Source organism: Artibeus jamaicensis, unplaced genomic scaffold (genome assembly GCF_021234435.1).
Source record: "Artibeus jamaicensis isolate MK-2021 breed Jamaican fruit bat unplaced genomic scaffold, CSHL_Jam_final scaffold_1019, whole genome shotgun sequence".
Classification (NCBI taxonomy): Eukaryota; Metazoa; Chordata; class Mammalia; order Chiroptera; family Phyllostomidae; genus Artibeus; species Artibeus jamaicensis.
The window spans coordinates 10735173-10747405 of NW_026522025.1; the positions used below are offsets into that span (position 1 = coordinate 10735173).

Sequence of the window (12233 nt, forward strand, 5' to 3'; positions counted from 1 at the left end):
CAATTAGATATTCAACTTACTTAAATTCAAAAATAAGTCTGGAGAAGCTTGAGTTGTAAGGCAAAATAAAGTTCATTTCAAGGGAACTTTCGTAACCAAAGATAATAACTCGCCAAAGAAAATGGACACTGGCTTGTTTGAATCCTTGGTTGCAAGCTGACACTTTGAGGGAATGTTCTTAGCAAAACACTTACTTCAACGGAAATTAGGTCAGCTTTCTGGAACATTTATCATGTATACCTGTCACCAGCAAGACCCAATCCTTAAAGTGAACTGAGATCACAAGCATTGGTCCCTCCTGCTCTGAGCTGCAAAGGATACTCTAAACCAGTGGTTCTACAAATATGTGAGCTTGGCAGAAACTCCCATAAAACCGAAGCCAACGCCCATATACTTGCTGTGGGAATTGAATTCCTTAATACTCTGTTTATAGAATTTTGAAACAGCAAATGGATTTGGTCTGTTCTGAAAAACAATCTGTCCCACGGCTTGTTTGGAATAACATCTCAAGTTGCTATAGAAGGATGTAGGCAGAAGACCCATGTCTGATTTGGTAGTCAATTTCACCAGCCTCTGCTTGTTTCATACCTCACAGCCAGGTTGGTTTTTGCCCGACTGGGGGTATTATTTGCATAAATTAAAGGCCAATTTCTACTGAAGCTAAGGAGTTGCTAATTTGATATAGAAACTAGAGCACTTAGCAAAATCCAGAGCTAGAATAGTTAGCAGAATTTGGAGCAGTGCAAGGTAAGATAAGACTGTATGGTAAAACCAAAACAACAAAAATGAGTCATAACCCGATGTCCTTTCAGTAATTATGTGGCAATATTCTGGTGGTTTCAGAGCAATGTCAGCAAGTGTGAAGATCCTGCAAAGGAATTTGAGAGTGCATCTGTGTCAGTTTATGTCAATTCATGTGCATTTCAGCTCACTGAATGGCATTCATTGGAAGTCTTATGGATTGAAATGACCACATTCAGCAAGCAGTCAAATTGCTGTATCTGTTATGTTAAGTTACCTTATCTTTGAAAGGAAGTAATTACTTATGTTTTTCACATGTTCTTGTTGGACAAGCATACCTAAAGACTTCACAAAAAAATTGCTGCTATATATGTGAAATCGGTTGAAGAAAAAGATGAAATTATTAAATGTTTGTGTAGGAATCTATCTTTAGATCACAAGAAGAATAATAAGAACAAGGGGGTAAGAAGAAATCTTTTATTCCTCTGTTCATTTGTCACACATACACAAGGACCCACCAAGTGTTACAGTCTGTACAAATGGTAGAATTAAAAAGATGAGAGAGATATAAGTCCCATCCCTATCATACTCTCATTTACGTTGTGCGCATGCGGTTGTGTCTGTGTGTGACAGATCCTCAAACAAAAACAACCACACCCTATGTGAGGTGCTGCAACTTTAAAGCTCAGGAGGGAGACTCAAGTACTTAAAAGAAATGTTTAGGATAAGTAGCTCGTAAAACAAAGTTTTGTTTTTAACTATGTCCTTAAGAAAGATGGGCCTGTTTCATGTGAAAGTCAGGAAGATTTGAGTTGAAGGGGAGAGTGGGACTCACAGAAATCTACCAATGATTTCTTGCTGGAAGATTTAAAAAAAAAAAAGCTTTCATTATCACACTCTATTAAGCCAGGACCAGGAAACAATTTCTAATCAGCACTCTGATCTGGGCAGAGATTGCGCAGTCTTTTGTAGCAGGCCTCAGATCTATGTTCTCTATTCACACATGCTCACTTCCAGCTGTTGTCATTGAAATCCCACATAATCTTTCAAGGTCAAAGGGCAGTCACCCATGGCTGCTGCAGTTAAAAGGTTATGCTGATTTCTGTTGTCAAATATTGGCCCTTTTCTCTGCTGATCACTCCCATTCTACTTTTTCTAACAAGAAAAATCCAGCCTAGAATTGTATTACATGACTTTAAAGTCTTAAAAGTGATCCTCCATTGTGCGAACACGACATGGCCTGAACAGTCTAATTCTTTCTGTTACATCTCACAAAGAATTTTCTGGTACTTCTAAAATACTTTGTGTTTGTGTTAAGCCCGCAAACTTCAAAGTATGGTGGCCCACACGATTCGTGGCATGCCATAGCACAGGCAGAAATGTGCAAGCAGAATATGGACTCTATAGCTTAATACATGCTGTGAATTACAGCATCAGTAATTAATTGCCGGTTAAGTGAACAAGACTTACACAAGGCAAATGACTTAAAAACATGAAAGTTCTTTGCATATTGTGGTTCTAAACATTAAGTAATTTTATTATACATTTGGAAAACTACATCTACCTATCTATAATTTTTTTTGCAGTCTGGGAAAAGTAATTGCAAGAACTCTTTTTAAATACATTGCTTCAGTTCCTGAATGGTTTTCTTTTCGTCCTTGGTGAATCAAAATCGGTGTCGAGTATCTTAAAATTAGTACATGGCCCTTGGTCATCTTCTTTCCTTGTCACTGCCTGTGTCCGCAGGTGGTTTAACAAGCAGGGATCCCTGTTGGTGGTCTCACAGCCATGTGCATTAAACCTAAAAAGGAAGGCTAGGACAACGGGCATGAAGGGTTTTTGCTGTTTTACACCCATAAACCAGGATAGCCCTCCGGTGATCCAGTTTCATGTCTGTTTCATTTAAGGTAATCATTTTCTGATGTATTCAGAGAATAAATTTCCCCATTTTTTTCCAATATCTGTAAGAGTTCATAAGCAGAAACTGAAGTTATTACAAATAATTTGATTTAGTTGTAGATTATTAAGAATTACTATCCAAGTTCAGAGAAACCTTTGATTCAGAACATAAAAACAATACAGTTGTTTAAACCCTTTTTAGTTCAAAATCACGTTAAATAAAAATTACTTTTAAATTTATGGTGCATTAAAATGACAAAATAATTTTAAAATATTTATAAAATATTGATCTTATGCTAATTACAGTGGAATTTACTTTTCCTAACATGAAGCAAAATTTTTAACTTAAAAAACATTTTGTATGGTGCTTGAAAAATTCTTCCTAAAGCAAGTATTTCTCTGTTCTTCTACAGAACTAATTTGTAGTTGGGTGTACTTGCAAAATACCTCTTTCTGCTTATGATAGGCCAGAAAAGTGCATGATTCTAAATGTTTAGGGGAAATTAATTTGTTGACATGACAAAACAATGAAAGAAAGGATATTTATCCTGCAGGAAAGAAAATTAGGGACTGTCTTCAAATATTTGAAGAGCAGCAAAATGGAAAAGAGATTAGATTTATTTTGCCTGTTCAAAAGGATAAAATTGAGGTAAATGAGAAGTTTCAGGAAGGCGAACATATGAAAGGAATTTTTAAAAATCAAACCTTTTAATTTTATTAGTCCAAAATTCTTTGTTGTGACACAGTGATGATTGTTCACTTTCTAGATGATCTTTTTTTAAAAACATTTTATTTATTATTTATCTTTAGAGAGAGGGGACAGGAAGGAGAATGAGAGGGAAAGAAACATCAATGTGTGGCTGCCTCTCATGTGTTCCCTACTGGGGACATGGCCTGCAACCCAGGCGTGTGCCCTGACTGGGAATCAAACCAGCGACCCTTTGCTTCACAGGGCCGCGCTCAATCCACTGAGCTACACCAGCCAGGGCTCTAGATGATCTTTAAGACCTTTTCATTTCCAATTCATTCCATGATGTCATGCATTTAATATTTCTAAGTATACAAATGAATAAAATTCTTTTTTCACTTTTTATTTAGATGTTTTGATATCAATTAGACATAGCCCTTTAATTAATTGCCTAATTACTTGTAACTCTAACTCATAAACCCTATTTCAATGAAACCATTGAGCAATCAAGTTTAATTTAATAAAATACTGCTCTTTCCTTGTTAACTGCAGAAATTGGTGAAGAGGTGATAAGGCCTTGGGGTTAGACTGGATACTCAAGTCTCTGCTATATTATATGATGGATTAAAAATAAAATTTATTATATGAAAGAACCAAATAAACCTGTTCAGTTCTAATCCTAATTCATTAGCTGTGTGACCACAGGCAAATCACTCAATCTCTCTGAGCTTAAGCCTTCTTTACAGTAAGATTAGAAAATTGCAAGAGGAATTAGAGCTTATGCCTCTAAGGTGCTTAGAAGAGTAACAAACACATGGCAAATACTGGATAAATGAAAGCTATACTTTTGATGAAAATTAATACTACTAAGAGACGTCCCAGGGATATAAGTCTTTTAAATAGGTAGCCTAACTTTACATTACCTGTTACCGCCTTGATCCATTTTTCTAATGTAGATATGTTGAAGTGATTGCAAGTGAAGGTGCAAGGTGTCCCTGGGCCAAAAAGTTAAGACACTACTTACCCTTAGTACTTTGCTACACAAACCGAAGGTATAAAACAAGACAAGGAGCAGAGCAATGTACCCACAGAACAGCATTTGCCAAACACCAGTGATATCCTTGTAAATGTTTTGGGAAATAGTGAGTTAAATCATGTGAAGAAAGTATTTGTTGCAGGAACTCTCAGAGGCTTTACCATGTAAACCTTTCTTGTCATTTTCCAAGGGCGGGTATGAGAGTGTTTTCCAAACTCCTTTTACTATAGAAATCTTTATACATATTTGTATCTTTGTTTTCATTTATTTGTTGTTGGTGGAGCACTGCAGGGAAGCACTGATGTGAACCCTGAGATGGAGGATTAAAATACTGGTATTTGGAGAATAGCAGGTGGGACATCTTGCTGTAGCATAGAGAGCACATACTTGGGTTCTATTAGAAAATAAAATTGAGGAGGTGTAACAGAAGCTAGATTTTGAAGGGCTTTAAATACAAAACTCAAGAATCTAACCTTAATTCTCAAGAAAATCATGAAATATTCATGGCTCCTTTATCAGATGAAAAATACCAACCATCCATCCATTTACTACCTACTACGCCAGTCTATTAAAGTATAGAGAAGCTACCTAACAGGTATCACAGATCTATGTACCTACAGGGGCCTTATATGCCATTTAAATAAATGAAATACAATGAGGAGTGTAATATATTTGTTAAGTTCATGCCCAATTTAAAACTTTCATATGCAAAAAAAAAAATGACCACTGTGCTAGCTGGCCAAGCAAAATTCTAGTCTGCAGACTGGAATTGGCCTGTGGGCTGCTAATTTGTGACACTTTGCATTCTAAAGGGAAAGGTTGGCACTTATGTTGGTTAGGGTAAGTACTAGGCTGCTGTAACCAAGAGACTGAAAAAATAGGGTGGTTAAAGTACACTGAAATCTACTTTTCTTTTTAGTAACTCTTCCAAATGATCAGGCTAAATTGACAGGGTGGTTCTTCTCCACACTGTCATTCAGGGTCTCAGTTTCCCTCTGTCTTATTGCTCTGCATGGATACGGTCTTTGTCTGCATGGCCAAAACTGTTCTAGCTCATAAAAAGAGGGAGAGTGTGTCTGTGGGGCAGGCGTTTCTTTTCAGGCATGTGGGGTAGAAGTTGATTGTATCACTTCCATTCACTTCCCAGTAGTGGCCATTCCTAACTGTAAAGGAGTCTGGGAAGTATGGTCTGTAGCTGTCAATCATGGATATGTCTGGACAACCAGCAGTCTCAGCATGGGAAGACATTGCAGTAATCTTTGCTAGTTGTTAATGTTTTCCTAGAAAGGTCTTATGAAAACACCCAATCTTAGATAAATATATTATTGTAAATCTTGGCATAAACATTTTCCTTAACTGGGAGCATAAGCCCCAAACAGCAAAGAACTTTTGCTATTTCTAGGTGTATCTGTTGGGCCTAGGACTATGCTTGCCAGGTAGTAAGCATTAAATAAATATTTGTTGAATGAAAGCTGTAAACCAAATATTGACTTCCTCTTTATGAATAGCACAGAACAAACCCCCCCAAAAATGCAAATTAAGTACCTGTATTGAATACCTGTAGCTGAGCAGGCAGGAGAATTCAGTGCAATGAAGGAGGGGACTCAGCAGTACATAAATCCCATGACACAGACTTCTAAAGCCTCTCTTTGATTCATCCTGCTTTTCAGCTAAGGCTATGGTATCTCCACGCTAATAGCAATTCCTTGGTGTGTTATGATAAACAGAATGACAATCATAACCATATTACAAAAGCACTTATAACAATCCCTTCCATCTGAAAAATCTCAAAATAACTCATCCATAGTATTAGTTGGCAACTATCATTTCTTTGTTTTACATATTCTCAGACACAACTTTCCAGACGTAGAAATATTTTATCTTATTGTCAGTCCAACACCGTATGCCAATTTTTTAATGTTTATTATAAACAGACGACCAAGTGAAATTTACTCCATCATCATAAAGATGAGTCACACATATAGAACGTATATGTATTTTTATTGCTACTACATTCTTTCTTAGTGGATGTCTGAATATTTAACATTTGTTTTAAATAAAGAATTATTCTTAAATAATATCTGAAATGTCATCAGTGAATGGCAGAATAATTTAAATAGTCATTGTATAATAAAAAATCAGACCAAAATTTTAGAATTTGGGTTTCATGGGTCAACAGGACTATATGCTTACCTCACCTCCCCCAAAATCCTGCTTTCTAAAATATTCTAGATTAAAAATACAGAGATAACATAACTGGAAGTAAAGTAATAGTAATTTATATTGTGCTTTAGAGGGCTACCAAATAAGGGGATATCTCATCTGAATCCCTGAGTATTTGTTACAAAGCTAGAGCAAGGGTTTGTGCTGGGCCCTGTGGGCAATGTAAGATCACAAGACTGCCCAGTACTTGCCCAGTTTGTTGCAGGAGTGCAGGGCTAAGACAGGTTAAACAAATACCTATCAAATCAAGTAGAAGGAGGCAATGCCATAAGACAAGTAGAGCAAAGGTTCTACTCAACTTAGTTGTATTGACTGAGCCCACCTGAAATCCACTAACTGGGGTCCCGGGGGCTGATGAAGGAGCGACATCCTTTCCCTTAGGTGGCTTATAAGCCAGTGGGGAGTTCACAGAGGAGACATGAAATTCCAGGGAGGAGCAGTATCCGTGAGGCAAACTGTCCTCTAGAAGGACGGGAATGTCAGTTCTGTAAGAGCGGTGTCATCAGGATTGAGTTCATCACTTGTGACGGGCCTGCACATGACAGGTAGTCCCAAATATTTGTGCACACTAAACAGTGTGAGAATGGGGGAGCTCTTTTCCCTTTGAGGAGCCCAGCTGTGCAAGCAGGAAAGGCCCAGTCATCAGCCAGCTTGATCAGCGATGGAGTCTTGTTTACCACGAGATAATAGAATGGAGATACCTTCTTTTTGCTGGAGTGGCCTGTGTGTTGTAATTGGCCTGTATCCGTTAGCCAGATAAGACTTGACCATTTAGAGGTGAGAGTCTATTACTATCCCAACAGGACAAACAAAAACACAAGATAGTGTGTAAACTTTCCTCCTCAGATACATTCATTCTGCTTCATGGACATTCAAACTTTCTTTAAAGGCTAAGCCTCCCTCTGGATGGCTTGTTCCCAGCTGTTTCTTCCCCTGACCTCTGAACAATTCTGCAAGGTTACCTGTCTCTCTGCAGACTGAACTCTTTCCTTTCCTGCCTGTTAAAAGGTAGATAGATGTTCAGTTCCTTCACAAGGTGAAATTTGGTGCCCATATAATGGCATTTTCCATAACTGCTGATATCATCAAAGTAAAGAGAGCTGCTTTTCCTAACCACCATAAAAGACTTTAGCTTTTTATATTTCTGCCTCTCCTACAAAGCCTAATCTCTCCCCACTGTGAGTATGACTGACTTCAAGGTATTGAAATCTCTGCTCTAATTGGGAGTTCACTGAACAAGACTTCAGTGAATGAACTTTTTTAGCCATTTTATAGAAAATGAAAAAGGATCTGCTCCTCATTCCAATCTCCTCTGCAATTGCTCCTGAACAGTAGTTCAGAATTGGAGAGAGAGTCAGATCATTACACACTCTGGCTTTTCATGGGAGACGTACTTAAATAAAAGTATATGTTTTGCACTCATTTTGGAGAGACTCTATTCAAAATGTAAATCTTGGGGCCTTTTGGGAATGTTTCATCAGCTGTCCAACTGAAGATCTTTTAATGCTAACAACGGAATTCAGAATTACTTACGTTTAGTTTTTTATATTCTTTTCCATTTTTTCTTATCTTGCCTAAAAGTAGAACACCCAGATTAGTGTTATTTCCCTGAAAGTCATTTTTACGATTTGGTGTGTGTTAGTGAGAACAAAATATTAATCTGCGCAGGTTCGCTTAGTAATTACATTAGCTGTGTCATTTTTTTCCGTCATTTCTTAGGTTTCATTTTTCATTGCTGTCTTCCCCTGGAGTTCATCAGTGGGTTTCTAAATAATTGGTGAAGGAACACAACCAGTTTCGTAGTCATTTAAAGTTACATGGAGTGTTTACACAACCTTTCCTTGGGGACACATTATGAAGATAAAGTCGTCAAGGCCATCTGATAATCTCATAATACTGTAAAGAGATGATTACATCAAGATTTGTGAAATAGTCCTACCTCTTATTTTTAGCTTTCTGATTATTGTACATTCACATATATTTTGCCTTTTAACTTGCACACATTATACTAAAATAAGCATTTGAAGGCAGGTTGCTAGGAGGGAAAGGAGGATCAAATTATTTTGGCAGCGACTTTCTCAAGATCACACAGGATCCTAGTTTAAGCTTCAGACTAAAATTTTTTTTGCCCCCTGTGTTTATTGAATAATGCTGCCCTTCAACTCTGTTTTTCCTGTGTTTCCCAAACTTTGAACTGTAATCACAATAATAGGACAGCCCCCAGACATTTCTTATCAGAGAACCTGATGGCACCTTCTTAATCAGAAGCTTCATCTAAATGGGTTGTCTATCCTGCCCCTGTGCTGTTTAGTTTAGAGGAATTCTTTGGATGGTTCATTTTAATAGTTTTCAGATGCATATTGGCTCGGTTTTAGTTCAAACTGTATTGCTAGTGATGAGAGGGAGAAAGGACAGGAAAAAAAGAGTTCTGCCTGCATTTTTATAAAAAGGAAGATACACATACTCGAGCCCAGTTTGACTTGTGTCTATTCAGCGGCATCCCTGGAGTGCGCACTGAGTACCAGGCACTGCGTTAGGTGGGACCTGGAGGGCTGGAGGCACGGACGATGCTCTTTCTCAAAGGGCTCACAGTCTAGGATGAGAACAAGACAAAATTACAGTTTAGTGTGTGTGTTAAGCCTTAAATCAGAACCATAAATAGTACAGCAGGTCAATATCCAGAACAGAGCAAAGGAGTCTTCTCCAGTGGTGGGGCAACAAGGGAAGGCTTTTTGATGGAGAGGACAACAAAGCTGAGTCCTACAGACAAGTAGGAGACGGCCAAGCAGGGAGTCTGAAGGGCAGGACGTCCAGGAGGAAGGATCAGTGTGAGGCAGGGGGTGAACCAGGGCCACGAGGAACATGTGTTCGCTTAGGCCAAGGAGTAGGGCTGGAATCAAGAGACAAAATATAAAAAAAACAAGCCTGGCAAGAAAAGCAAAGGCTGGGTTGAGGTCCTGTGCCATGGGAAGGAGTATGTACCATGCCCTGAACACTCTGTGGGGCTCTTGCAAGTTTTCCGAAGGTAGCAATCTCTGAACACTTTGGATTTATCTTATATTCTTTAACACATTGTTCTTTCCTCCCTCGGGGCCTTTGTACATGCTAATCCCTGTGCCGGAAAGGCTCTTCCCCCTCTTTTCCTGGCTGTCTCCTTAGTATCTTTCAGATGTCAGCTCTTAAGAGAGATCTTCCCTAACCACCCTTTCTGAAATGTTTCCTGTTTGTTTCTTTCACACATCATTCAGGGGTGTCCAATCTTTTGGTGTCTCTGCGCCACACTGGAAGAAGAGTTGTCCTGGGCCACACATTAAATACATTGCAATGCATAATCATAAAAAAATCTCATAATATTTTAAGTAAATTTATGATTTAGTGTTGGGCCACATTCATAGCCATCCTGAGCTGCATGCAGCCCAGGGGCTGCAGGGTGGACACCCCGATACCATTCATAATTTTTTAAATAACTTATTTCTTTTCTTTTTTTAGCTATCTTTAATCATAGACTGTGAATTTCCTGAAGGTAGGACTGTATCTCAAACCCCTAGGCCAACACCTGGCCCACTATAGGGGTTCGAGAAATATTTGTTGAATAAATAAATAAATCATCAGATTTGCCTGTTAGTAAGCTGTGGCTGCAGAGTGAAAAATGGACCAGAAGAGTAGCCAAGACTGATGATGAAAAGCATAGTTTTCATGCTGGTGAGAACTGGAGAAAAGCTGGGGTCACAGCCGTAGCAGGGAAATGGAGGTGTGCATGGGGTCGAGAAACAGTGAGAAATGGAATCAGTGAGGATTAGGTGGATGCTGGTGTTTTTAAGAGGCAGGAGTCAAGAATGACACCAAAACATAGAAAACCAGATGAACACTGGATGGTTTATTGATGTAGGAAAGTCAAAAGAGTTAAAAACAGGTTTGGGGACAAAAGAAGATAAGCTTGGCTTTAGACATGGTAGGTCTGAGGATACCCATGGGCTATTTGGATACAGATATGCAATGAACATTTTGATTCATGTGTTAGGAACCCAGAAGAGAGATTAGGGCAAAAGATAAAAATTTGAGTATCATTGGCTTATTAGAGTCATTCCTCCACTCTCCAACAAATATTTGTTTACTAACTGCTTTATCCCAGGCATTAAACACAGTGGAGAATGAAACAAACATTATTCCAGCTTTCACAAATAGCACAGTCAAGCCAGGTAGCTGATATCATGGAAATAGAGAAGATAACTTAGGAAATATATGCATACATACATATACACATATACATATATATGTGTATGTATATATGTATGTGTGTATATATATACATACACATATATACACACATATATACACACACACACACACATAGAGAGAGAGAGAGAGAGAGAGAGATGAGTACCATGGAAAACACCAACATTTAAGAGGACAGGGAGAGTGTGAATGGGTATCATAGGGGTTATCCCCTTCCGATTCCTTGTGTCAGACTAAATTCAGTTTTCAATTTCTACTGCTTGCTTATTACTTTTTGGTACAGGATTAAAGTAGGTGTGTTTACCTCCTGTCTATACAGAAATTCATCTTAAATTCAAATTTGTCCTTGAAATAGGGAATTTCAGAGGTTGGAACTGAAACAAGTATCAGCCCGCAGACAGATGATGCAGACAGAGATGATGAGCAAAAGCTGGAGATCAACCTAGATTTTCCTATTCAGCTGTGAATTTCCTTGCCATTGTTACATGTGTTTTAAGTCAAACTTAATGTACACTGTGGTTGGATTTCCTTTGTTATGGTTTGTGAGATCAATGTGATGTAAATATTGTCACAATAGAAAGAGGTGTCATAGTCTGCTTTGCCAAGACCATGCTAGAGAACTTTTATTTATTTATTTATTTTTACTTCTCAGTTCTCTTAATCCAAGAGACAATACCTTGGGCTCGGGCACTTCCCCAGTAACAGTCAACTTAATACCTGGGTGTGGGTTGCTTGGGAGGTGAAATTTCTTAAGCAACTCTTCAAATAAAATTTTGCCATTTTTTTAAATGGTGGGGTATATACATTTTTTAAAAGTCAAGATATGAATGACATATAACATTCTATTCATCTCAGGTGTACTACAACATGACTCACTATACAGATACATGGCAAAGAGACCCCCCGCAGTAAATCTAGTTCACGTCCATCACCACACATAGCGCTGCTTTACTTTACAAAGCAAATGATGAGGATCGAATATTCTAAAAATTAGAGCTACCAATCTAAAATATCATAGATCGTGTATTGCATTTAAAAAACTGAAAGTTTTCTTTTAATTGCAATTAAAAAATCTTTTCTTATGCAGAAGTTACATATAACCAAAAGAAAAAGAATAATGTGTAGGTTTATTTATAATCCAAAACATGGTGATTTTTTTACATGTGTTTATGTGCATGACATTTAACACTTTTCTGATGCATAAAATGTGCCTTAGGTAAATTTGCTTCCCCTTCGTAATGGGCAAAATATAGCTTTTATCAATAAAATACATTTTACTTATGAATTTTTTAATTTATATTCAGATTGGTCTTTTTTCTAATGTTGCATTTTTAAAGTTGTTTTCCTTATTTCAAAGAACAGTTATTTTTTTAAAAATTACTTTCAGCCATCAACTTCTTTGGCTCTAAT

At 37.8% G+C, this 12233-nt stretch overlaps 1 protein-coding gene across 4 annotated transcripts in view; it reads left to right on the forward strand.

Annotated features, from left to right (window-relative positions):
* The window catches only part of NFIA (nuclear factor I A), a 369636-nt gene that overhangs the window by 240122 nt on the left and 117281 nt on the right, over nucleotides 1–12233 (forward strand). The window lies entirely within an intron of this gene.